This window comes from Corapipo altera, unplaced genomic scaffold (assembly GCF_003945725.1).
Source record: "Corapipo altera isolate COAL_440 unplaced genomic scaffold, ASM394572v1 0, whole genome shotgun sequence".
NCBI lineage: Eukaryota > Metazoa > Chordata > Aves > Passeriformes > Pipridae > Corapipo > Corapipo altera.
This window is the reverse complement of record NW_020884872.1, coordinates 67766726-67791707: the sequence shown is the minus strand read 5'-3', so window position 1 is coordinate 67791707 and position 24982 is coordinate 67766726. Positions and strand designations below refer to the sequence as shown.

The 24982-nt window shown below is 40.3% G+C and overlaps 1 long non-coding RNA gene across 1 annotated transcript; it reads left to right on the top strand.

The window, feature by feature from the left end:
• The first annotated feature begins 7913 nt into the window (after positions 1-7913).
• On the top strand, positions 7914-24508 carry LOC113950755. Its single transcript, XR_003528867.1, has 3 exons — positions 7914-7924; positions 17014-17016; positions 24343-24508. It is a non-coding gene; the product is annotated as an uncharacterized LOC113950755 (long non-coding RNA).
• Positions 24509-24982: the final 474 nt, after the last annotated feature.

Sequence of the window (24982 nt, the reverse complement as noted above, 5' to 3'; positions counted from 1 at the left end):
CGGGTTTCAAGTCCATTGGTTGAGACATGCTCTGCAAGGAAATGCACCCACTAAACCCAAGATATGTTTCACTCAATGCTTCAGTTGTGTAACATGACTGATGTCAAAATCTGTACATGCCACCCCAGGATGCCTTTATTGTAAATGGAAATAAGTAAACATGCACTTGTGAGAGGAAGCCATTTGAACTATTGAGGTACTTGTCTTATGTATATGAGAAATTTAAGGAGAGAAATCTTTCTGTGGTAATACATACTTATTTCTCTCCACTAGTAACAAACACAGCCTGGGGTGACTGGCTCAGATGTAAATGCCTCACATCTGTACAAGTCAAGGCATTACAAACTGGTATTTGTCCAGTCCCTCCTTTCCATTTGGTCCTGCCAAATTTGGACTCTCCCTACCCTGCAGGTATGGCTTCTTCTCCCATCTGTCAGGTAAAATGAGTCAGTAAGTGGAAAGGGGTACCTCCTCCCCCTTTTTCGTACACCACTGTCTTCATTCTTGACTAGATCAGTTCTTTAGATATATTAAAGCTTAGTCACACTGTCCAACCATCACCTCTCCGAGCTGTGTTACAGGTATTGCTAGAATAATGTTGAAGGAGATGGGTTTCCCTGGGGAGCACAGCCTGAGGCACAGGTTGTGTACAAAGAAATACATCTGGGAAGCATCTACTGCAAGTCATGCAAATACAAGGAGAGAGGCTTTTCTGATTGGATTTTGGTGGCAGTAGTTTCAGCATGATTTTCTGTCTCCTGGGCTTCTAAGTGCCTGAAACTGTGATTTCTGTTTGGATGTTGCAAATGAAAAAATGGATTTGCATTTTACTGTATCCTGATTTGAATTAAGGATGATTTCATGCAACTTGCCTACAACAAAGAATTCCTCACACAGGATACAGCAAATTCAAACCACAAGGTGAGGGCTACAGAAATAAGTGGCAAATTCACCAATACCCTATTAAAGATATTCAAAGAAGAGCTCAGCAGTCCTTCATAAAAGGTGAGCAAGCAAGACTAAGGTCTGGAGATCAGGTGGAGAAGTGCCTCCCAGATACCACCAACAGTCAAAAAAATTCCCCAGAGTTTGAGGACCATGGTTGAACCCAGAGATGTGTCCTCAGTTTGTGCAATTTCTGGCAATTCAAGACTACAGGAATGTTTTAACAGATCAGGGAGTACAGTTTCCACAGCAGAAGTTTGCAGCCAGCCCTATTATCTGGGCAGAGGAAGGGAAAAGTGGACAGGAGAGAAGCCTCAGCATGTTCCAACACATCTGTGATCTAAGGCCAGGAGGCATATTGAAGGACAAAAATAAAACCTACAGCATTATACCCTAATGAGAAGTCAGAAAATAACACATATTGACTGTATTTGTGTCTGCCTTTTAAGGTCTGTATGTAATGAAGCATACAGCTCAAATACTGTCTCAATTTCTGTTCCTTAGCTATGGAGCACAGATGCAGCAAAGAGTTAGAGACAAAACAGAATTAATTAGCTAAATAATTTAACTGAGCAGGGTGAGTTAAGTACATTCCCCAAAAATGAAATTCACTATAATAAGTCGGCCTTACAGATAGTACAAACACCTGCCTGAAATACCTGAGAAACTCCACTGAGAACATTTCAAAATGTCCCATGAAACTGAAAAAACTGTCTTGTGTAAACCTTTGTGCATTTTACATTTTATTTGTTATACTATGTTTATTTTATTGTTGGGGAAAAGAAAACTGGTTATTAAAAACATTTGATTTCAGTCCAATGTTTTCTATAATTTTACTTCGACAACAGATGGGGGGATATCTTCCAAACACATAATGGGTTTATCAGTTTTCAAATGCAACTGCTGCCAAATTTCTAATGTTAGAGTCTTCTCTCAGCTATAACATAGTGAAAACCACAATAATTATATTGAGATTTGCAAATTTTTGATATTTTGAATGAAACATAATTATTTTAATATAGTATATTTTGTATTATTATGTATGTGCTGTCTGGTAATTATTTACTAAATGTTGTCATAAAAGTAAAATGGTTTGATGATAATATTCATTAGACAGAATGAGCTCCTGAATGGCTGTCGACCTTTGTTCTTAGTTAACTCTGATACAGAACTGTATAAATGACAAAATGCAATATGTCACAATGTCTAAGGTTGGTCTGAATTACACTACTGACATTTTATGACATATATATATATATATATATATATAGGGCTGACCAGCTTTTAAAATTTTATGTAGTGTTTGTTTTGGAATGGAGGTAATTTCTGTGGTTATGGATTAGTAGCACAGCTTGGCTTTTCCCACTCCCTGTTACCTCAGGCTATAGCCAGAGAATAATTTTTGTTTGATATTGCCAACTTAAAATTTATAGGTGCGCAGCTCAAACCACCAGTTGCCAGAGGCACTCATAAACCCTTCTTCCTAGCACAAACTATCAATATATAACCCGATCAGGAGCGTGCACTGAAAGTAATGACTCTTTGTTTCCTTCCAGCTGCAAAGTTCCATTGCTGGCCATGCAGGATTTGGATAAGAGGAAAGCAGTGATAATTACTGTTCTTTGACAGATGCCTCAGTAATTTTAACCTGCTGATATTCAATACCATGAAATAGCTCTATTTGGAGCCATTCGTCAAAGAAAATCTGGCCAAACCTCGCATTTGGTCTGAATGAGACTACAAGGACTCAGTAGTCAGTGCCTAAGAGGGAACTGTGAAGATGAGGAGAGGTCAATGTGAAGGTCCTTCTTCTCTTCTTTCTCCTCTGCTTAATCAGGACATTTCTGGCAAAGTGGAATTTCTACAAATCACAAATTTTCAGAAATCTGAGAAGTCTGGAAGAAACAACTTTTCAAATAGCAATTTTATCAGAGAAAGGAAGTCCAGAGTTGTGTCTCTAAGGTGCTGATCTGAGATGTGAGGGAGTCCTTAAATCAGGGCAGTTTTTAAATTGTCAAGACCAGTTTGAGGAAGACTGAGCATGGTCTGAAGCCTGTGAGAGTACTGCTCACATACCCCGGCACAGACACAGGCACGAAAAGAATTCACCTTACATCAAAAGTGTTCAAAAGAGGATTTTCTTACATTCCTGCGGTAACAATAACCCTCTTCTAAACCTCAGAGTTGTTACCAAAAAAATATTAAAATATCCATCCTTTATTCATATCTGCCATGGGAAGACCTTTGCAACATCAATGAAAGCTCAAGTGGGCTGCAAAATTTATGCTGTGTGGACAGGAGGCTTTTAATAAAGGCATAAAAGAAGAATGGATGCTAAGCATGACAAACATCTGCTCAAGAAAAAAGCAGGTGAAAATCATCTTCATCTGCCCAGGCCTACCACTCTTCCCTGTGCCCTTCCTGACATAGAAACAGGATACTAAAGGCTCAGCTTTCACCATCTCCAAGACTTACCCAGAAATGTGGAACAGTTGAAAAATACTTCAGATTGTATAATTTAGGAGATCATAAAACCAGTGGGAGAGTTTGAAAATTATTTAGATTTATGAGCTGATGGAAGTTGCTTAGACATCCACACGGTCAGAATCTATTCCATGAAGTCAAACTGCTTGAAGATCAAAGTATCTGCAACAACATTATCACCAGGCATAAAAAAAGAAAGCCACAACATACAGCAGATGCCCCTTTGTCTGCCCTCAAATTGTCAAGCAACTTTCAGTGCTATTGGGCAGGGCACACACAATTTACACATGTAACATAGAGAGGGAGGGAGACCAGACGGAAAGAACAAAACAAGCATTTGCATGGAACATCAAAAACGACAAAAATTGCTCACGCCCTTGGTGAATTTTGCTCTTTATAATTTTCATGTTATACATACCATTGTGTATAGAAACTGAACATTAGGAAGTTTGCACATTTCCAGCAGTGATGGTGACCAACAACATGACTAAACTGACACAGAAAATGAAATTAATTACTAAAATACCTTTAAAGAAAGTGTCATCTCCATGGTCTACATCAGGTAATGAGGTTCCCACGAATTAGAATATTGGGAATGACTGTAATTTCATGACCATCACTTCAGGAAGTAATCTCCATTGTGGCTCTTCATGCTTTCATGATGATTCATGAAATCTGAGGGGATATTAGTAATTCGTAAATCCTGTATCAATCTACATTTAAATATAAATACAATTCACTCTTTTTTTTTTTTTCCTTTAAGAGTAATATGAGTTCTTTAAAAGTCAGTGGGCTCCTTTATTTTACAGAGCAAGATAGGTCTGGGCTGAGGCAGGAGCAAAGTGGAAGCCACAGTGAGCTCAGCTGAAGCAGGGAAAAGAAGGCTATTTTAAATAAGCATTCAGCAAAAAAATTCCCTCCAGGAGAATCAGCACTTGTAAAAGATCCCCAGAGGGAGCCCCATTCTCCCCTTGTAAAAAGAATGGGTGCCAGACAGTCCATCTTTACTATAGCAACAAGCTGCAAATCCTTCTCTCCCACTATAGATATTACCTGGTTATGCAGGACTCTGCTTGCAGGGTCAAGAACCGCACATTTTCTTTCTGATTGATGAAGTCCATTGTAATGTGTCTTGCAGGATTTTTTCCTAAGGCCTTCCTAGATGTGACAGGAATGAGTCTGCCTTCCATGCACCCACTGAGCTCATTGCCAGTTTCATTGTTCCCAGAGAAGGTAGCTGTTGAGGGAGAAAGGTAATGGGGGCTTCTCCCAAAGACGGCTCTGAATGCAGGATAAACATTTTGAAGCACAATTGGAATTAAAAAAAAAAAAAAAAGACTGAGAATAGGAGATGGGAGCAACATATTCACATTAACACATTACTCAGAGAACAACCTGCTGCAATTGGATCTTTTGGACCTTTACCATAAGACTCACTCTTAATAGACTGAGTGGCAATTATTAAGTATGAAAATGCACATATCCCTATGCTTAGATCTGTGCTTGGCTAGCACTGGGCTTCTCAGACAGACGTAGACATTAAGACTGTTGCTATGTGATAATAAGTTCTATTGGAGGGACTTACAAGAAACCCACTGACAAGTATCCCATAGTATAGATATTATGGAAGAGATACTCAGTAGATCTGAACAGTTTGATCTCAGCTTTCCTGGAGGTGAACTTTAACCAATTGCTTCTTTTACACAGGTGTCTTTTCAAATAGCAGAGAGGGAAAAGCCACTACCTTTTTCCTTGGTGCTCACTCAGCTTTCAGATGGGGGTAGACATGGGACAGCCTTACCCAAAGCAGCCTATTTGCAGCTAGCTCAGGCATGCTGAGCTGCAGCTACAGTTATGATTTCCATTCAGACATATCCTCCAAGAGTCATCCTTCACATTACTGTGTCACTTCTGCACACCGACAGTAGTTTGCATTACAGGGACACCTTCAACGTAAGGACTGTAAAGTACTCTACAATACCAGACTACTTATGAATTAAGCTTTGCTTGCACTGGCAAGGAATTCTTGTAGTGAATTAAGTGCCCCTTCCAAGCCCCTAAATAATTTCATGAGACTACATAAATCATCTTAAAGGATAAATGGGATCCCTTGCCTTCTCAGCCCTCCTTCTTCCCCCACAGATATATGCAGTGTTGATTATTGTCTGCATTAAGACAAATTATATTTAGTAGAACTGAAGCTGTACACATTTTTAAAGCAGACTGGCTCTGTGGGACTGTGTGAAGAAGCTGTTCTACGCAGGCAGTAGGTCACAATCATTGTTTGCTTCTTTGTTTTCTGTTTTTTGATTTAAAAAAATGCTTCCCTACAAAACATGGGATGCAATAAAAATGAAGATGAAGGAAACAAAGGATTTCACAAATGGTGAAACCAGTCAGAAACCTGATTAATGGGAAAAATCCCAGCAGAATTAAATTCTTTGATTCTCACATTTCTCTATTAAGAGAGACTTCTCAGGAAGCTCATTCTCACATCAGCAGTGTACCCAATATCCAGGGAATAAATGAACAGGAACTCACTGCGGTGCCAGACTTCTATCAGCCATTAGAGTAGGACAGATTTACAGCATGAGGCTGTATAATAAACCATACTTATGGTGATAAATCAGTTCTCAGAAGAGAGAGAAGAATGTTTTCCTATGGACTGTTGAGGTTAAAGCAAAGGAGTGAACACACTGTATACCATGACAGTGCTGCTGTGTGAGTGTTGGCAATTCATGAAACCTTTTCCTGCATTGTCCATCTTTTGAGTATGATATTTCCTTTTCTTTCAAGTATTCATGCCTGTGAAGGGATCTGGATGGTAGGAGATGCTGCAGAAGCACAGGTTTGCAATGCTTCTCTAAATAGGCAGTAGGGTTTAAAAGGCTTTTTAGTGTTTTACAGGGATGGTTGGGGAGAAATATTCATTTCTGGGGGGAAGCATAACAATTATTTTTTAATGCAGAATGGTCAAAAGGTGAAAAGACCACTGTACGACCCTTTTCAAGTGGTGTGATAAGCTGGAACCACACATCTGCAAGACATTTAACAGGAATAAGGAAAGCATCCTGATAACAAGAGTTAATCAGCTATCATGGCCTCACCAGCACATTCTACCCTGCTTAAAAAGGGAGAGGAAGAAATAACCTGAAAAAGGACCAGCATTTAAGGCACATATTCCTGAAAGAGAAGCTTTACAGCAAACAGCAAAACCAGTTTGTCATTGGTGAAAAATGCAGATTTCATTTACAAGGCATGGAAGAGACAATATCTGTTTAACAACTTCAAATTTCTGTTGTTTTTAGCAGCAAATCAATCAAGAAGAATGGGAAGAATTTATTGTGGCCTCTCTCTCCTTAGGAATAGACAATGGGGCAAGAAGCAGAAGGTGCTCAGGTGTGATTCGGTTCGCACAACTCACATGCACTGTGCCACATACACAGCAGAGCTAGTTGTCCTTAATTCTATTTACTGACAAAGGAGGAAAAAAAGAGTTTCAAGAGCTCTTCTTCTAAAGCAGACACTTAAAATAGATATCTGCTGGCTTAAAATGCTTGTTTCTCTCTTTTGTCTATAAAGAGAGTTCAGGATGACTAACTCAAGTTGAGACAGCTTAAGATATGAGGAATCCCATCCCAAGATTCATACCAAGAAGAATTTCCTCTTCTGATTGTCCTGCCACAATGATACCTGTCTCAATGCCATGTTAATTCCTTACAGAAATAAAGCTGTTCAGAATAATCTCATCTATATAAAGAAAGGAAATCTGAGAATGGTGCTTTGACCTCAGAATTGTTTTATACATGTATTATTACTTCCTTGCTCTGGTTCCAGGCATATGCCAAAATTGATTGCGAAAATGGTCTTTTTCTTTTTGCACCCAGTTTTTCATGCACCTGCACAAAATCCTCTTCTTTGCATCTGAATTCTAAGTGTATCTGAAATTCTAAAGCATCTGAAATTTTCAGGTGGCTATTGTAAAAAAATAAATCCCTGGGAACACTGCAATGTTAGGTATGAAACAATGCCTGCTTAACAATGGCATTAACAAAACTTGCTGGTATTTGTGGCAAACTATAACATTTTCAGATTTAAAAAGGGGAATGAGTATATACTAACAAGCAAATCATCAGCCTGGACTGAAATGTGTACTTCTTTCTGCTGATGATAAAGTGCAGCAGCACCTCAGGAGAAGGATTGCATTAACTAAATATTTTTACAAGACATAGCAAGACAGACCCACGGAGCTTAGCGACACTAAATGCTAACATAATATAAATATTTAACAACCTCTACTTCCAAGAAAATTCAGTCCACATGAAACATAGATTAGGATTGTGTATCATGAGCCTATTCCAGTATTAGCATTAATGAGATCTAAACTGGCCAGCCAAAGCCAAAATAACAAAATAGTTGCTAGAAAACAGCAGCTAATCTATATGCCATGCTGTCTTCAGCTGTCTTATGATGGTCTGAGTCCAAGCTGCAGTCAGTGATACTTACCTAAAAGTCAGAGAAGATTAGTAAATCAGGTGTCCTAGTCCACAGTACTGGACTGAAAGATAAAGTGGAATTCATTTAATCTGTTAATCAGGATTCTAACATTCAAATGCCCTATCCTGAAGCTTTTCTAACTGACATTGTGTTGAATGATAAAGTTAATATCAGTTGACAGTTTGCCAGAAGCCATTAATATAAACTCTCGGTTTTGTTTCAGAGCTTGTTAATTTTGTTGTGGCCTTAGAAGACGAAAAATCCAAGAACCACCATGTTCCCAATTCTTCCTTTTTTTCTTTCTTTCAGTAAAATTTTCTCCTCACACACTTCTTTTTTTTTTTTTTTTTTTCAGAAAAAGAAGCAAAAATGAACCTAGACTTTGTTTATACAATACTCTGCACTGGTCCTGGATTTATTTTTGAAATCTGGTAAACTCTCCTTCCAATTTAAATTGATTAAATAGATACAGCTGAGTAAATGGAGAGAGCTAGGCTGTAAGTCATATGTTTCCACTTCTAAATTACATGTAGAAGAACACAAAGAAAGAAAGCAAAGAAGAAAAAGTGTACAGAGAGGAGTTCACTGCTTTCAGGATTAAGAAAATAAAATTATAAACAAGGTTTGATGGCAGCCACATTTTGATCTCACATAGCAGATGTTGCGGTCAACTTACTTACACCAGTGGCCTGGGATGCAGAGCATGCCTCTTACTAAGTAACATGGAGCAGGTACACAAAAAGAACTACCAAAATACAGCTGGAATGCTTCCATAATTAAGTGCTCTGGTCAAAAATATTTCCTTTCTCTTAAAAATAAAGGATATCTCCAGTCCTATGCAGCAACTGGTATCTGTAATTCTTCAAAGAAGTAATCTAGTAACTCTAGTTAGTTCTATTATTTTCTTACCAAAAGCACAAATTAGACTGCGTGCCAATTCCCGTGTGAACAAAAAATAATTAAGATACTGCAATGAACTTAATGGTTTCCTCAAAAAAAAAAAAAACCTGGAGGGAAGTCTTCATAGTCAAAAGGGATTTTATGCAGTGTTTGTTAAACTGTGAAGAATAAAACAGGCATAATTTTCTTAATATTGAATTTTTGCCCCCGGATATGTGGAAATATTAAATATATAGAAATCTTTATACATATGAAATAGAAAATGAAATATATGGAAATACTAAAAATTTAGTAAAATGGCTTTGCATAACCTGGAAACAAACAGATGTCTACCTCATCTTGAAAAATAATTTATGTACTTTCCTGCTCAAAAGAACCTATGTAGGCTAATTTGCAAAGAATTTTTGCTACCCCTGAAAGAAGACTGTGGAAATAGCTTCTGTATCTTCTCTGAAAACTATTGAAGGTACTATGGCCTTAGGTAGACATACTTCTTTCCTTAATTTATACACAAGGTTATTAAAGCAAACTATTTTGTTTCTTCTCTGTCTTTCATGTCTTAGTGTTACAGCACTTGGGATATGTTTGTATTAGGAATTTAATCCGCTTTTGCCAGCACTTTTCTACAGTATCTACAGTAAACCTTGTTGAATTATTTCCATCCACATTCCACATGAATGCTTTCTCTTTCCTCCTTGTTTGCTCTAGGCAAACACAGAGCACAGACTTACACTGTGAGATCCAGTTCTCACTTTTATTTAATGGGTCAAACATATTTTCCATGTTATGTTGCCCATTATATCTCAATATTTGGTCATAGATCCAGCCATATGTCTAATCACTACATGACAGAAATTATATAATATATGTGAATAATTTCCAACACATATAGTTAAAATGCTGCTAAAAATATTTTTTCTGCATAGGGGAATTTTTTTAATAAAAAATGGGGAGGATCCTTCACATTACAAATAGCAGAAGTCCAGGATGCTCTCAGGTTTAGTATTTTATCATGTGCAACTTCATACTCCCAAGTCTCTGAAATGACAGTTAGAAGACAGCAGTACAGTTCTCAAACCCAATATTGAGTTGTTTCTGATTTGCAAAAATTAAGATTCTATCTCACAAGAAGTAAGAGATGGTAGCTCCACAATTTGTTACAGGGACATCATGGAAACTACTCGTTGAATTCACCAGGGGTCTGCTCTGTGAGTCTGCAAGCTCCTAAAAGAAAAAGGATGCCAGACAAGTAGAATGAGCAACATTCACTGAACAATGAAGCTGGTGAAGAGGTCTAGAGCACAAGTCCTATGAGGAGCAGCTGAGGGAGCTGGGCTTGTTTAACTTGAAGAAAAAGAAGCTCAGGGGGACCTTATTGAGATCTACAATTATCTGAAAGCAGGTTTTAGTGAGGTGGGGGTCATAAGAACAGAGGTAGACACTAATCTCTTCTCTGTGGTGGTCAGTGACAGAACCCAAGGGAATGGCCTGAAGTTGTGTTTGGAGGACGTTTAGGTTGGATATTGGAAAGAGGTTCTTCACCCAGAGGGTGATTGGGTAATGGAACAGGCCCCCCAGGTAGTGCTCATAGCACCAAGCCTGTTTGGAAGATACTATCAGGCACATAGTGTGACTGTTGGGGATGGGTGCGGGGCCAGGAGTTGAACTTGATGATCCTTGTGGGTCCTTTTCAGCTCAGCATATTCTGTGATTCTGTGATTATATACATATACTAATGAAGAAATGTATGTAAGCTTTTGATTTTTAGCTATATTCTGGGCCTTGATAATATTTACTAGTCAGCAAATTTCATGGTATGTCTGAATGCAACAGAAACATACAGCATCCATCCCTCCACACATTATAACAGTCTCATATACATCCAGAAGGAACCTATCCCAGCAAAAACACTGTGCAAATGAGAGTGACCATTTAGTCAGTGGAGAAAAACAAGGTCTACTTCACAAGTCGGGCAAGAGGAATTCCATCCAACCTGACTTTCACAGGGATCAGGGCATGTGCTATACCATGGGCTTTTTCAGACAGTGAGACTGTAGCACAGGTAGAGCTGGGCCTAGGGACATTGCCACAGTGTAAACAGTTTGGCAGGACAAAAACCTTACACTCACTGAATCCGAAATCAGGAAGGCACAAGGTGATTTAAGAGTTCATCTCCTTCTTCCTGAAGGACCACATGTATCCAGTGCAATTAAAGAGTATGTTTCCCCCTTTCCTGCCTCATATGTATTTCTCTTTTCTACAACAAGAAAAAGGGACAAGCGATGTCTTTCCCTGGAGAAAGACCATCACTCAAGAATAAAACCCTACCCTTTACATTTAAGCCATCAAAGATCTAATATTAGAAGGACAGAATCATTCATTATATATATTGCTACAGTGGTTCCAGTGGTGTGCTGCACAAAAAATGATAGCTGCTAAGAAGAGAAACTGTACTCATAAATAAAACCTCCACACCCAAAATTCCAGGAGACATGAATTTGGCTCAGATTCCAGCAACTCTGTTTTGAATGATCCATTCAACACCAGAAGTGATGAAGCAGTGTAACAGTGATGCAGCATATATGTTTTATAATCAGCAGTATTGGAGACCCAAGGGTTTAAAAACCAGGCCCAAAATACACCAAGAGAAGATCGGAACAATATGTGAAATCGCCAGCCTCAAAGAATACTCTGCCTTTGTCTCAACCAGCCACAGGGTGAGCTGGAAAGCACCAGCTGAACCTATGGCAAAGTAATTTTTGTTAATGAGGAAGAGTACTAGAGGCTACACCTCTGTTCAGCAGGGAATCATGTAACATCAGCAAGATTTTGCAGAATTAGTTTAAACTATACCCGGTTGATCAGCCTACATGATAAGAAAACCAGCATCTCTGAATGGCCACAGCAAGGGGCTGGCAGGAGGTGGTTGTCCTTTGGATCTGAGCTGAGACAATTCCGATCTCATGGCACTAGCTATAGAAAGCCCACTGTAAACGGCACTGATTATTTTCTGGTTTCTATCCCCGCAGAAGGAACAAAAATCCTTGAGTAGCCAGGTGGTACTTGAGTCTTCAAACTGGAGACACATAGAGGTTATCTCAATATAAGTCATCCTGTGACGACTAGAATAAATGCCTAAAATGGAACCAACTTTATTCGGGGACCATGGGAAAATGAAATACATTTTATAGAAAAAAATTATAACTTTTAATAGCAGCACTGGAGAAACAAAATAAATGTACTTTAGCAAAAACTATGCCCAGGACACCTAGTGTGGAACACAGAGTTTGACAAAGTGAATTAAGGCAGCCATGGCAGAACTACCTCTTATGCAAGTGACAGTTCACATGAAGTTCAGACCACACAAACCAACACGCAAGTCCCATGTCAGCATATTTCCTTGTGTGGTTCTCAGGGAGACTCATACTTCAAACTCCATCTGAAGAGGTTCTTGACTTCTACCTGCAGCACTGAGAGGTGCTTCAGGGAGCCTAGCCAGCAAATATTTCTTGTGAGATCATTGCATTGAGCCTGATCCTGTGTGCAAGGATAGTAATAAAATAGTTTACTTGGTGCATTTCTCAGTTCTGCTGTCTGTGCAGGTGTCAACTCAAGTGTCAAGCTGGAGCTCACTCAGCCATTGCTGCAGCCATGTCTTGAGTTTCAGGTCAGCTCTGGCTCCAAGGCTTGCAGGCCTGTAGAGCTCAAGCAGCGCATCACTCCTCTGTGTGGCTTCTGCAAGGTGTGATACATGGATTCCACTTTCTTCTGCTGCTCCAATACAAAAACTGCTGTTTAAATATTTACCTATCACATGCTCTTCTAATCTGTGTCTCAGTCAATTATCTTTCTGTCCTTTCATTTCACATTATCAATTTAGTTTTGATTGCTAGTCACAGCAAAAGATCACAAAAGAAGGAAAATTGTTGATTTAAAAAGTAGGTGGAAAATACTGAAAATCCCTCTAATGTACAGCTGATGAAATTTTCCAGCTTGGTTAGTTTTCTGCATAGGAAATATTACTGTCCTGAACTAAGATTTTCCTAAAATCAAATTAGCATTGAGCTAGTGGAAGCTGTCTTTTATTTATAGCACATAAGCCTTTTTTAGAAAGTCCATCCAACAACAATTTCTATTTAGCAGCAGACTGGGGCAATTTTGCAGTAGCTCTCCTTGGGAGAAAGCCCTCAAGACCCATTGGTGTGTGTCCACACTTACTCAGTACTGAACAGAATGGTAAACAACTGAATGCACATACCAGTAGTAGAATTAATTTTTAGTCACTTTTACAGGAAAGCATTTACAAGTTTCAAACATTGGTCTTCCCAATTTTAAATCTGACCCCAAGATTAATTTTGTGAATTGAGAAATTAAACAGGCTGGTTTTACAGATAAAGGTCAATAAAGTTACTACACCAAAACTCAAGTTTGCTGTCTCTGTTTTACATTAAGGAAATATTGTAAGGGGAAAAGATTGGAAATATCAACTCCTTATTCTGAAATTCCATCTCTCCATTCCATCTCTCCTTGTTTCACCCTGCATTAATCGAGTAAGGCACTGACAATCATACATTTTTCCTTGTCATACGCTTCAGCCATTGTACAACCTGGATAAGCACAGATACCAGGGACTTGAAAAGGGTAAGTTACAGGGAAAGGACAATCACACCACTTAATCTGAGTTATAGAAATCATTTGAAGAGCAGCAGTGAACCATGGAATATATTTATTATCTCTCTACACATTTCAAGATTTCTTCACACAAGAGATTGTCATAGCACAATAGACACAGAGATGAACAGATCAAGCAAGGAGAAGAACATACATTGGGATCAAGCAATTGTCTATTCTTATCCCAAAGAAAAAACAGATTCTGAGATCTCTCTGATGCTTCAGATACTCCAAGCTTTTTCTACTTTTGTTAATATGCTTAAAATACAAGATTTATGATGATCTATTCTGAAATGGAGCTTACCTTGGCAGTCCAGGCAAGGGAAGATTAAACCAGAACAGTGACCTGGAGACAGACAGTTTCTCAAGATGAAGTAAAATAATTATAACAGAAAATAAAAAAATATTATAGGCACTGAGATGGTGGCCCAAAGGAAAATGTTGTACACTCCTCCCTGCCACCTGTGATGTGAACATCCCAGGAGGTACAAGGAAGAGGACTGAAAATATTAGGTTCCCCACCTCAGCATACACAAAGCTGAGCGTTCAGGTCCTGTGTGTTTAAGCAGCCAAACACACAAGTTGGCAGCTGAGATGGGTGCTGCTGTGTTGAGCACAGAGGCCTTGCAGAGAGCAGGATGATGACAGCAGGTACAACCTGCTGTCTCACTTTCAGCATTACAAACAGGTGGGCTTTCCCATAACCTTGTGACAATGTACCATTAGGGATGAGACTAGTGTCTGTAACTGTGTGCATCTGCACATACATGTGTGTTTGGCTGGTTCCTAGCTATGTCTATTGCTTCATGATTATTAAAAATATATTACAGCAGGGAAATTACACCCATGTGCTTTAGCCTGGGTTTTTGAGTGTTCAGGAACAACTTTTCAGTGAAGCATTTTTGATTCCTACCTTGCTTTTGCTCCAGGGCACTTAGACAAGAAAGCTACTGTAGTTTGAAAACCACTCAGTCTGTGGTAGCACAGCAGCAAATACCAGTTTGAAAACTGGCAAACCAAACTTGGCAGCCAAAAGGACCAGCCATATCCTGGGGTGCATCATGCACAGCACTGTCAGCTAGTCAAGGGAGATGATTGTTCTCACTGGTGTGGCCTCACCTCAAGTACTGTATGCAGTTTTGGATGCCACAGTAAAAGAAGGGCATCAAATTGAGGATGTCCAGGGGAAGGCAACCAACATGATGAGAGGTCTTGAGGGCAAGGCTTATGAGAAACAGCTGACGTCATTTGGTTTGTTCAGCTTGGATGAGAGAAAGCTGAGACGTGACCTCATTGTTAAGCAGTGACCTCACCACAGTCTACAGCTTTCTCAAGGGTGACAGCAGAGGGGAGGTGCTGATCTCCTCTCTGTCGTGAGCAGAAATAGAACATGAGGAGATGGAATGAAGCTGAGCTGAGATTGGGCATGAAGAAAAGGTTCTTCACTGAAAGAATTGTCAGCCATTAGAGCAAGCTCCCCAGGGAAGTGGTCACAGCAACAGGCCTGTGACAGTTCAAGGAGTGATGTTTTTAGTCATATGGTTTATTTTTAGATAGTCCTGTAGAGAGCAGGAAGTTGGACTCGATGATCCTTATGGGCCCCTTCTAACCCAAGATATTTTATGATCCTACTTGGACAGCACAGTACAAGTCACTCAGGTTGCCTCTATCCAAATCTCATAGCCTAACTTCCTAGCTAGGCCCTCGACAGAGATGTGTAGCCATGAAACTTCACAGAAAGCACCATATGAGAAGGGATTTGCTACCATTAGCAAGGGCAGTTTTCACTTATGTGACAATATGTGCAACTGTTGCTGTTTTCATGTCTACACACACACAATTGGTGTTATTTGAATTATACTACTACTGATAGCACTATACTACTGATATCTTCCTGAGGAGCTAATGGAGCAAATTTTATTTGGACCATACCAAACGGAAACATGGCACACATTTGTTAACAGACTATGCAGAGTTTTGTGAGGTAGAACTGAAGAAATCAGTCCATTGCTATTTCTGACTTTGCTGGCTGGGTTTTAGCATAATGTTTGCATACTGAAAAACCAAGTCCTACAACTGCAAAGGCTAGCACAGCCTGGCATTCAGAAAGGACAGTGAGAGATTTGTCTGGGGAATACATTAATAAACTGAGTGAACGGTGGATGTGGCCTTGCTAAAATCTAGATTTTACTCCCATCCTTGCCAGAAATTACTTTTTTACAACCTGTGCATTGTGTAACTTGCAAAATGGGTAAAAAGTGCTTGCAAGTAGGGGTCAGAAACATTGCAGCAAAGTAAATGTTAGGAATAGTACAGAATTATTGATAGAAATTGGTAGTTGACATCAGTCTACAACCTCTTGATTCCCAACCTAATGCGGTGCTTTTCTAGGACCCAAGGTCTCTACTTCTTTTAAAGAGGTGGGGGAAAGCAGAAGGGAGTTCTTTCTTATATAAAGGCATATATAGTGTGTGCTGCTCTGAAGGGCTGTACAGAGGCAACTAAAGGACTGTCACTGTGTCGCCTGTATGACATCATGTAGTATGGGGAAGATGCGTAATTTCTTGCACTGGACCAGGTCAAAACCTTGAAGAAAACAGCTGGCCTGTAGGACAAGTAAGCTCTTTTTATTCTGAAAGTCATTAAGCCTGAATGCTACAGTTCAAGAGCGAAACAAAGAATATTATAGGTGGTGTAGGTCATGAGGGACCTTAAAATCATCTAGTTCCAACACCCATCCCATTGGGCAGGGATACCTTTCACTGGGTGGTTACTCAAAGCCCCATCCAACCTGGCCTTGAACACTTACAGATGCAGGGTATCCACAACTTCTCTGGGCAACTTGTTCCAGTGGTCACCAATATTACAGCAAAAGATTTTCTTCCTAAGAGCTAACCTAAATCTACTCTCATTCAGTTTAAAGCCACTACCCCTTGTCCTATCACCACATACCCTTGTCAAGTGAATGGGGTAATATCAGACTGGCAACCTGTCACGGGTGGGGTTCTGCAGGGCTCCATCTTAGGCCCTGTGCTCTGCAACATCTTCACAAATTACTTGGATGCAGGACTGGAAGGGATACTAAGCAAGTTTACAGATGACACAAAACTTGAGGAGTTGTTAAATCCCTCGAAGGCAGGGAGGCCCTGCAGAGAGACCTCAACAAATTGGAGGATGGGCAATCTCCAATCATGTGAAGTTCAACAAGGGGAAGTGCCGGATTCTGCACCTGGGATGGGACAACCCTGGACGTATGTACCGACTGGGTAATGAGATGCTGGAAAGCAGTGCTGTGGAAAGGGACCTGGGTGTCCTGGTCGATGGCAAGTTGAATATGAGTCGGCAGTGCCCTGGCAGACAGGAGGGCCAACTGTGTCCTGGTGGGCATCAGGCAAAGCATCACCAGCTGGTTGAGGGAGGTGATTGTCCCACTCTTCTCTGCACTGGTGTGCCCTCACCTCGAATATTGTGTGCAGGTTTGGGAACCACAATATAGGAAAGATATTAAACTGTTAGAGAGTGTCCAAAGGAGCGATAGAACCCAAGAGAATGGCCTGAAGTTGTTTCAGGGGAGGTTTAAGTTAGATATTAGAAAAAGGTTCTTTGCCCAGGGCGGAGTTGGGTGCTGGAAGAGGCTCCCCAGGGAAGGGTAACAGCACCAAGCCTGACAGAGTTCAAGAAATGTTTGGACAGTACTCTCAGTCATATAGTGTGACTCTTGGGGATGGTCCTGTGCAAGGTCAGGAGCTGGACTTGATTGTCCTTGTGGGTCTCTTCCAACATGGTATATTCTGTGATTCTGTGATTCTGTGATTCTGTGATTCTGTCCCTTTCCAGCCTTCTTGTAATCTCCCTTTAGGTACTGGAAGGCTGCTATAATGTCTTCCCAAAGCCTTCTCTTCTCCAGGCTGAATGACCCCAACTGACTCAGCCTGTCTTCATAGAAGAGGTGCTCCAGCCACTCAGTCATTTTCGTGCCCCTCCTTTGGAGTCACTCCAACAGGTCCATGTCCTTTGTATGTTGGGTGCCCCAGAGCTAGACACAGTACTCCATGTGGGATGTCATAAGAACAGAGTAGAGGGGGAGAATTACCTCCCTTGGCCTGCTGGTCACACTTTTTATGGTGCAGCCCAGGGTACAGATGGTTTTCTGGGCTGGGAGCAGACGTAGCCAGGTCACAAACAACTTTTCATCCACTAGCACCTCCATGTCTTCCTCCCTAGGGCTGTTCACAATCCCTTCTCCACCCAGCCTGTGTTTGTTCTTGGGATTACCCTGACCCACATGCAGGACCTTCTGCCTGGCCTTGTTGAACTTCGTGAGGTTTGCACAGGCCCAACTCTAGAGCCTGTCAAGGCCCCTCTGGATGCCATCCCTTCCCTCCAGCATGTCAACCACACCACACCACACAGCTTGGTGTTATTGGCAAACTTGTTGAGGGTGAACTCAATCCCAATGTCCACGTCACCAACAAATATGTTAAACAGCACCAGACCCAATACGGACTCCTGAGGGATGCCATTCATCACTGATTTCCCCTGGGACATCAAGTACCCATGCAGCATGAACTGGCCCAGTCACTGTTGTCTGATCAGACAGACTGGCTCAGAGAGTTTAACACCATCAAACAGGTAACAAATGAAGTACAGGGGACTTATCCCAAGTCTTTCTTACCTATTCAACTGTGTTGGAGGTAACCGCCAGTCAGTCTTACTGGTAATTCTTTTTAATTAAATAAAATCTTCAGTTGTAAAAAAATTATAATAACAATCACAGGATTAACGCAGAGAGTGGTCAATTTGGCAAAAGAAAAATCTTATTCTGGCATAGCTAGTAGACTAAGATGCGCCAGTCAGTCTGAATTAAAACACCAAGTACTTGGGATAGGGCTCTTGCATGTCTGCATGTGAAGATCGTACACTTGAAAAGCAAAGCAGAAATTTGTAGTGGAAACAAGCCTTTAAACAGTTTGGTCTAGTCCCAGTGAAGTCAATGGCAAAGTATGAGATTATGATGTCCTATGAACAAGGACTGTGAAATTATGTCCTACCCTTTAACCAGCCCTATAACAAGCAAGTGTTGGATGTCAAAACACCTGATAGTGACTGCCATGTCAGAGAGTCATTTGCTGGATTTTCTCCTCATAATCAAATTGCAGATAACTCACTATTTTGCCATCTAATCACTGGCTGCTATGCTGAATATCCTTTTACATTAATCTTACCTTTCCCAGAGACAAGGTTTTTCAACTAGTCTTGTAGACCAGCTCTGCCTTCACTCTAGAATTCAGTGGTTTGGGCTAAAAGGGACTCTTGACATTCAGTATCAGTGAATGAGCTGGTGATATTAGTATCGAAGGCTTCCCTGTTATGACAGTCCAGAACCTCAGCAGAGGGTTCAGAGGTTTGGGTGGCAAGGTACAGGCTGAGCATGAAAATCAAAGAGCCTATTATGAGGACTAACTCCACCTAGAGCCACAAAAAATGAGTCTGGCTCATTTATTTTGCTTTCCATATTAATAAATCTGCAACTCATTATGTAAAACATATGCCATCTCTTCAGTTGGATGCAATATGAAATCTTCTGAAGAGGGAAGCTTGTTTTTTTTCTATTAAAATGGGAACCCTTTTTCTTTTGCTAAAATCCTTTTTCCCCTCTTTTGCCAATTTCCATTTAGTCACAGTCTCCTCAAATCCTCTTCTTATGCTTCAGTCAAAAATGTAACCAAGGATTTCCAAAAGAGCAGGGGCAGAGGGAGGGAGAATTGACAGGAACAAGAAATTATTTTCTCCGGTATTTCATGATCATTTTTAAGTACTTTTTTTGATTTCTCTTCCTTACACCCATGTAGCATCCCTGTACAATCAAGAACAGATGTTACAACAAGAAGAGTTCACCCTTTGACCCTGAGATCTCATTTCTTCTTTTCTCTGGTGCATATTTAAATTTAGAGTGAAAACCATACAAAAATGCATGAGGGTGGGGTTAGCTGTGAGGCAGGGGAAAAATCTAATTTTGGAAAGTCTTCCCTAGCAAACCCTCTCCAACTTCCACTTGTCTCACTTTATTTGTGAATGTCTCAGTCCCAGAAGTGAAGACAGCTGAAATGTGTTCAGATATCACAATGAGCGGCATCGCATCAGGGTACCCAAATGCATAAATTAGATCTCCTTCTCCAAAATTATTTTCAGAAGACACGACCTATTGCCATTCCTTCTGTGCATAACACATTGCAGCCCATGACAGCCCCTTGTCCCCATTAGCCCCATGCACAAGCCCCTCTGCAGAGAGCTGTCTTGTAGATCTCCAACTCTTTCCTCCACAAACACAAAAAGTTTTTACTCACAAGCAATTAAAAAGTTAAGCAAACATAAAACCATATTGCAATATTATCACTCCCATTCTTGCCCTATTATTTCCTATTTTTTTGTCATTCTTTTTGCACTGACTCTGATCAGCACCCCCTGCTGCCTTCCAACCATCCTCGCATTTCTTCCCATTGTGGGATATGTCCACTGCTCTGCTCCCAGCCATCCTCTAACAACTCTCCATCCCTGGGACACCCAGTTGGCTGGAGGCAGGGTGAGTAGCGCAGGCGCCAGCTGCCATATCTGCGACGATCTGTGACAAACAGCTGACGAGTGCTGAGGAGCTTGTTGAGAGCACCTGCCACTTGTGTTGTGCAGGGCTGCTGGTAGAGACCGTAGCTCCCTCTGTGATCTTGGTTTGAAAATGGAGCCCTGCACCAAGAAAAGCAGCACTCCTGAACAGCCTGCCTTTCCCACCACTGCTTGCCAAGACTGCCAGGACACCCTCAGGTGCTCCTACAGGAGCAGGACAAAGACTTCCCAAATGCTGTGTAACAGACACACTAAAGAAAGATGGCCAGGAAGCTTTCAAATGAGCTTCCTAAGGGCTCCCAGGACATGTCTCTGTAGTTAGTGCAGGGACATCTGAATATCTTCACTCTCATAGCTTCTCTCTCAGTGGTGGTTTTGCTCTGCCTGCATTGCTTGCATCAGAACCATGGAGCCCTGTGCAGCTCAGAGAAGGAAGTGTTGCCATCCTGTCATGGGCCTCCTATCCCTATGCTCCCTTTGTGTTACAGAGTCAGTAGCACTGCCAGTGACATGCAGATGACAATGTTGGGTCCTTGCCCCTACCAGAATCAGCTCATGCTCCCCACTCCAAGAGCTGTGAGAAAGAAAAACAAATAAGAAAACCCATGCAATTATAGCCACTATATCTCAGCACATAGTTCTGGACTTGCTGTAGCCCTTTGTCTGCCCTGGTTTTATTTGTTCAGAAGATCTTTTTCTCAGGAGCTTACTTCTCAGCTAAATGCCCTGGTCAAAGTCTTTCTCAGTAGCCACAGTTTACTACTCTGTTCTTTTCCTCTTATATGTCTTTTCATATATCTGAAGTGCACCTCCCTGTTCTTCCTCACATATGTATGTTACAATATTTGTAGAGGTAAGATGTCTACCCATCTTAACCATCCAAATACCTTTGTTTTCTAACAACTAATGTATGGGTTTCAACTTTCTAAATCTTGATACTAAATATAGTTCAGTGAGGCATTTAAACTCCTTAGAATATGGATTGTTTACATATGTTCCTTGTAATAAAGGAAAGATTAATTAATAATTTGACTGATGCAGAAGGCTATTTTGGAAACCAATATTTATAAAATGGTAGAGGGCTTTCTGAGAATGGAGAAAAGAACAGAGATTAGAGCTGGCAGCTCTCCATTTTGTGGCCAGTTACTGTCACAAAATCCAGCAAGAGACAGCTCCTGCCTTTTCCTTTTGATTTCTCTGTGTAAATCTGCTCTCACCCAAAGCTTGACCACATGACAGTACATATTCACATTAAACTGATTATTTCTGTCTGAGCTGTATGTAGAAGAGGTAGATTTAACCTCCACATAAGAAATGTCTCTTCTGGAAATATCCCCATTCACTGCAGAAGGAGTTGCATTTCACATCCCTAACAGACTCCTACATTTTATGTTAACTTCTTGATGGTAACCAGACAAAAGAATGTCCAGCCTAACATCTGCATTAAAACTTGATTAAAATGCCCAGATAAGGTAACTAGACACATAGAGATTATCCTAAAAATCTACAGGTTTCCGATACTATTGATCAGATTAAAATTTTACAATTCCTGAGCAGTATCAACCACTTGCCAGAAAATTGTTCACAGATTTACTTGATTAACCTTGAAACAGTTTATAGTTAACCAAGCTTCATTTTATACATGGGGATAAGAGAAGGTTCATGACCTGTTGAACTGGTGCTTCCCCATAGGTAGAGTGCAAGCACAGAAAGTAAGAGCAGCTAGATTTGCACCGAGAAATAAACATCCTGATTGAACAGATTTCTCCTGGCAATAACTAGGCCTCCCTCTTTCTGTAGATGCATATGTATATGGATAAAAGTGGTGCACCTTGAAAGTGAGGCTGTGAGCAAGCTGGATTAGTTAAAAAATTGAGCATCCTGCTGGTTGATTCAGCAAGCTATCTCTACAGTCCCATTGGAGCAAGAGAAGTATGGCTCTATTTCCTCCTTTCCCTAACCTGACAGCTGTTGGGTCAAAGGATCATATAAATCTACTAATCAAGCAAAAATGTATAACAAAATCCAATCAGATGTATTTTATTAATCTGTTGCAGAAGATGCTGACATCATACAAATGCAGGTTTATAGGAGTTTCTTGACAATTCTGCTAAAATAGAACAAAACAGATAAATCAGTCAGAACAGCAGTTGTAGAATTTCAAGAAGGAAAGCCTTTTTATAGCATGGCCATGACCCAAAATAATTCAGAAAGTCTTATTAAAAAGAGCAGGATGCAGCATTTCAAATGTTTCACCATCTCTAACTCTGTGATAAAGATTTCAGGAACTAACAAAATTAAGCTGTTCACATCGTTGGTTGCACATCATCTCTGAAGCCACAAGGAAGTACCTATCATCACTTTATTTTTTTCCTTTCAGTTTTGTGGTATGCTGTTGGACTGCACGCAGGAATGGAGTCCAGAAACTCCCAATTTAGGATTTGCTGTATGAGCTTATACAAGTTACATGCATTTCTGAACAGCCCAGAGATCCTCACACCTCAAAGTTACAGGGCAGCATCCTGCTGTGCCAGGTGACATACAAACAAGGACTGCTTTGAAAAGCTCACAAACTGACTAACATAAGAAACAGAAGTTTCAAGCACACGGCCAAGAGATCTCTATCAAAAATCAAGGCCCTTATGGCCAGTAGGATTCCCAATGTTTTCAAAGGAGTAACTAGCAAGAAACTCCTCAATAAAGCTAGTGGGGAAGTGCTCTAGGAGAAAACAGGAATGGAATGGCAAGCCAAGTGAAATAGAAAGGACTTGTAACACTTTTGTCATCTTTGATCAAAGGTAGTGAAGACTGTGAAACCATTTACAGGATGCCTACTAGAGTCTTGGTAGCACCCAAAAAATATCCTTTTTTGACTGACATAAGTTTGATTCAATATTTGTCAATGCTGTCATTTGTTATATTACCATTATCTACCATATCCTCAATTACAATCTGCCTTTCTAACTTCACTTTTACATCTGTCTTTCTGAATGGTAAGTACTCTTCAACATGATCTAGGCAACGTAGCTATTCTAACATGTTTCTCTTGTCCCTCTGAAATTTGCTCGCACCTGCGAAACTAGGGGTTATTTATATTCCCCCCCTCCCTTTTCTGGATTTTCATATTTGTGTATATTAAATCCAAGCATGAAGATTATAAAAGTATTTGTTGAGTTTGCTTTACTGTTTCCAAGCTAAGAGATCTCCCTACTGGTTGTCCTAGTATGAGTTCCAAAAGCCTGAAACTGGTTGTTTAAGGGGAGTCCACAGAAATGTAAAATATTTTCCCTCTGTGAATTCTTCTCAACACTCAATATCCCAAAATTCTATAAACATTTAAAGCCAGATACTGTCCTCCTAACTTTGTCAAACTTTGTTTCTGCTTCTCTATCAAATGAGGATTCTTCAGAGGATCCACGGAATATTCATTCCTTTGAGTAACTTTGTCAACACACGTAATTATTTTTTATCTATTTCACTGTGAATTTTGGAGTATCATCTACACTCATTTGAAGGCGGAACTATTTTCTCCCTTTTTCTCTGCATCTCTTTAGCGCAAGCTTAATATCTCACAGTAGCAAGTTGCCATTTGGCTCATCATTCTGATTTCTATGTTTGAGAAAATTTCTTCTCTAATGGATTCTTGTCTGTCCTCAGATCATTCTGTCTTTTCACCTCTACTGATGTTACAGTTACATAAATAATATTCTGTGGCATTCTTTACACTTCAGGCTACATAGGCTATTCTATCTTTTTTTGCTGACGTGGCTGGATTCCCTTTTTCCTTTGTCACCTATCTTCTTTGTGGTTGTCCCTGCCGTTCTTCTACACATCAATACTGCCCATTAACTTTGTTCTTCATCACATCATCATGTTTTCCCACTGCAACTCTCCTTAGGTAGTTGTCTGACTTCCACATTTTCTTGTTTGGGAGCTGTCTGAACTTGTCTGCAAACTCTCTTCTGAGCTCCATAAAAGCCATTGGCCTAGTACCTTCTCCATCTGCTACTGAAGCACCTCTTGTCTATGCTATGTGAATTAGGAATACACTTCAGGAGAATGTAGACCCCCTGGATTCTGCTTTTTTCAATTTATTTTTTTTCCAGACATTCACTTCATTTCTGTCTCACATTCCTTTCTCTTCTTAATTCCTGCTCTTAAAGTAGAAAAGAAATCCCAAAAAATCATTAAAAGTCATGCACAACAAAAGGACACTTATAACAGAATCACAGAATATGCCAAGTTGGAAGGAACCCACAAGGATCATCAAGTCGAACTCTTAGCTCTGCACAAGACCATCCCCAGCAGTCACACCATGTGCCCGAGAGTATCATTCCAACCCTTGAACTCAGACAGGCTTGGTGCTGTGACCACTTCCCTGAAGAGCCTGTTCCAGCACTCAACCACTCTCTAGGTGAAGCATCCCTTTTAGTGTCACAGCTGAACATTTAAAGAAAATGTCCACATTGATATAATTTATAAATATAATGTTTATCACTATTTTGCCATTGTTACGATTCAATGAAAATAATTTCTGAGACTTTTCACTCCTATGGCTTTCCTGCTTAAAGAAAACCTCTGTGCGAATATCTGTCAGAATAAAACCTTTGTCTTTCCATTTCTCCTCCTCATTTGCTGCATAACACTGTGTGTTGTTCACCTAATGTGTTCCAGACAAGAAGTTACTGCAAGTTTCTTATCCACAATAGATTTTTCAGCCTTCACTGACATTTAGCCTTTTTCCTGCATAGGGCCTTTTATGAATTCACTAACTATTGCTCTATAAGGAGATATATTATTTACATTGGATCTACTCTTTAACCATTTATTTGATTTTACCTTATCTGACATTTTGTTTCTCAGC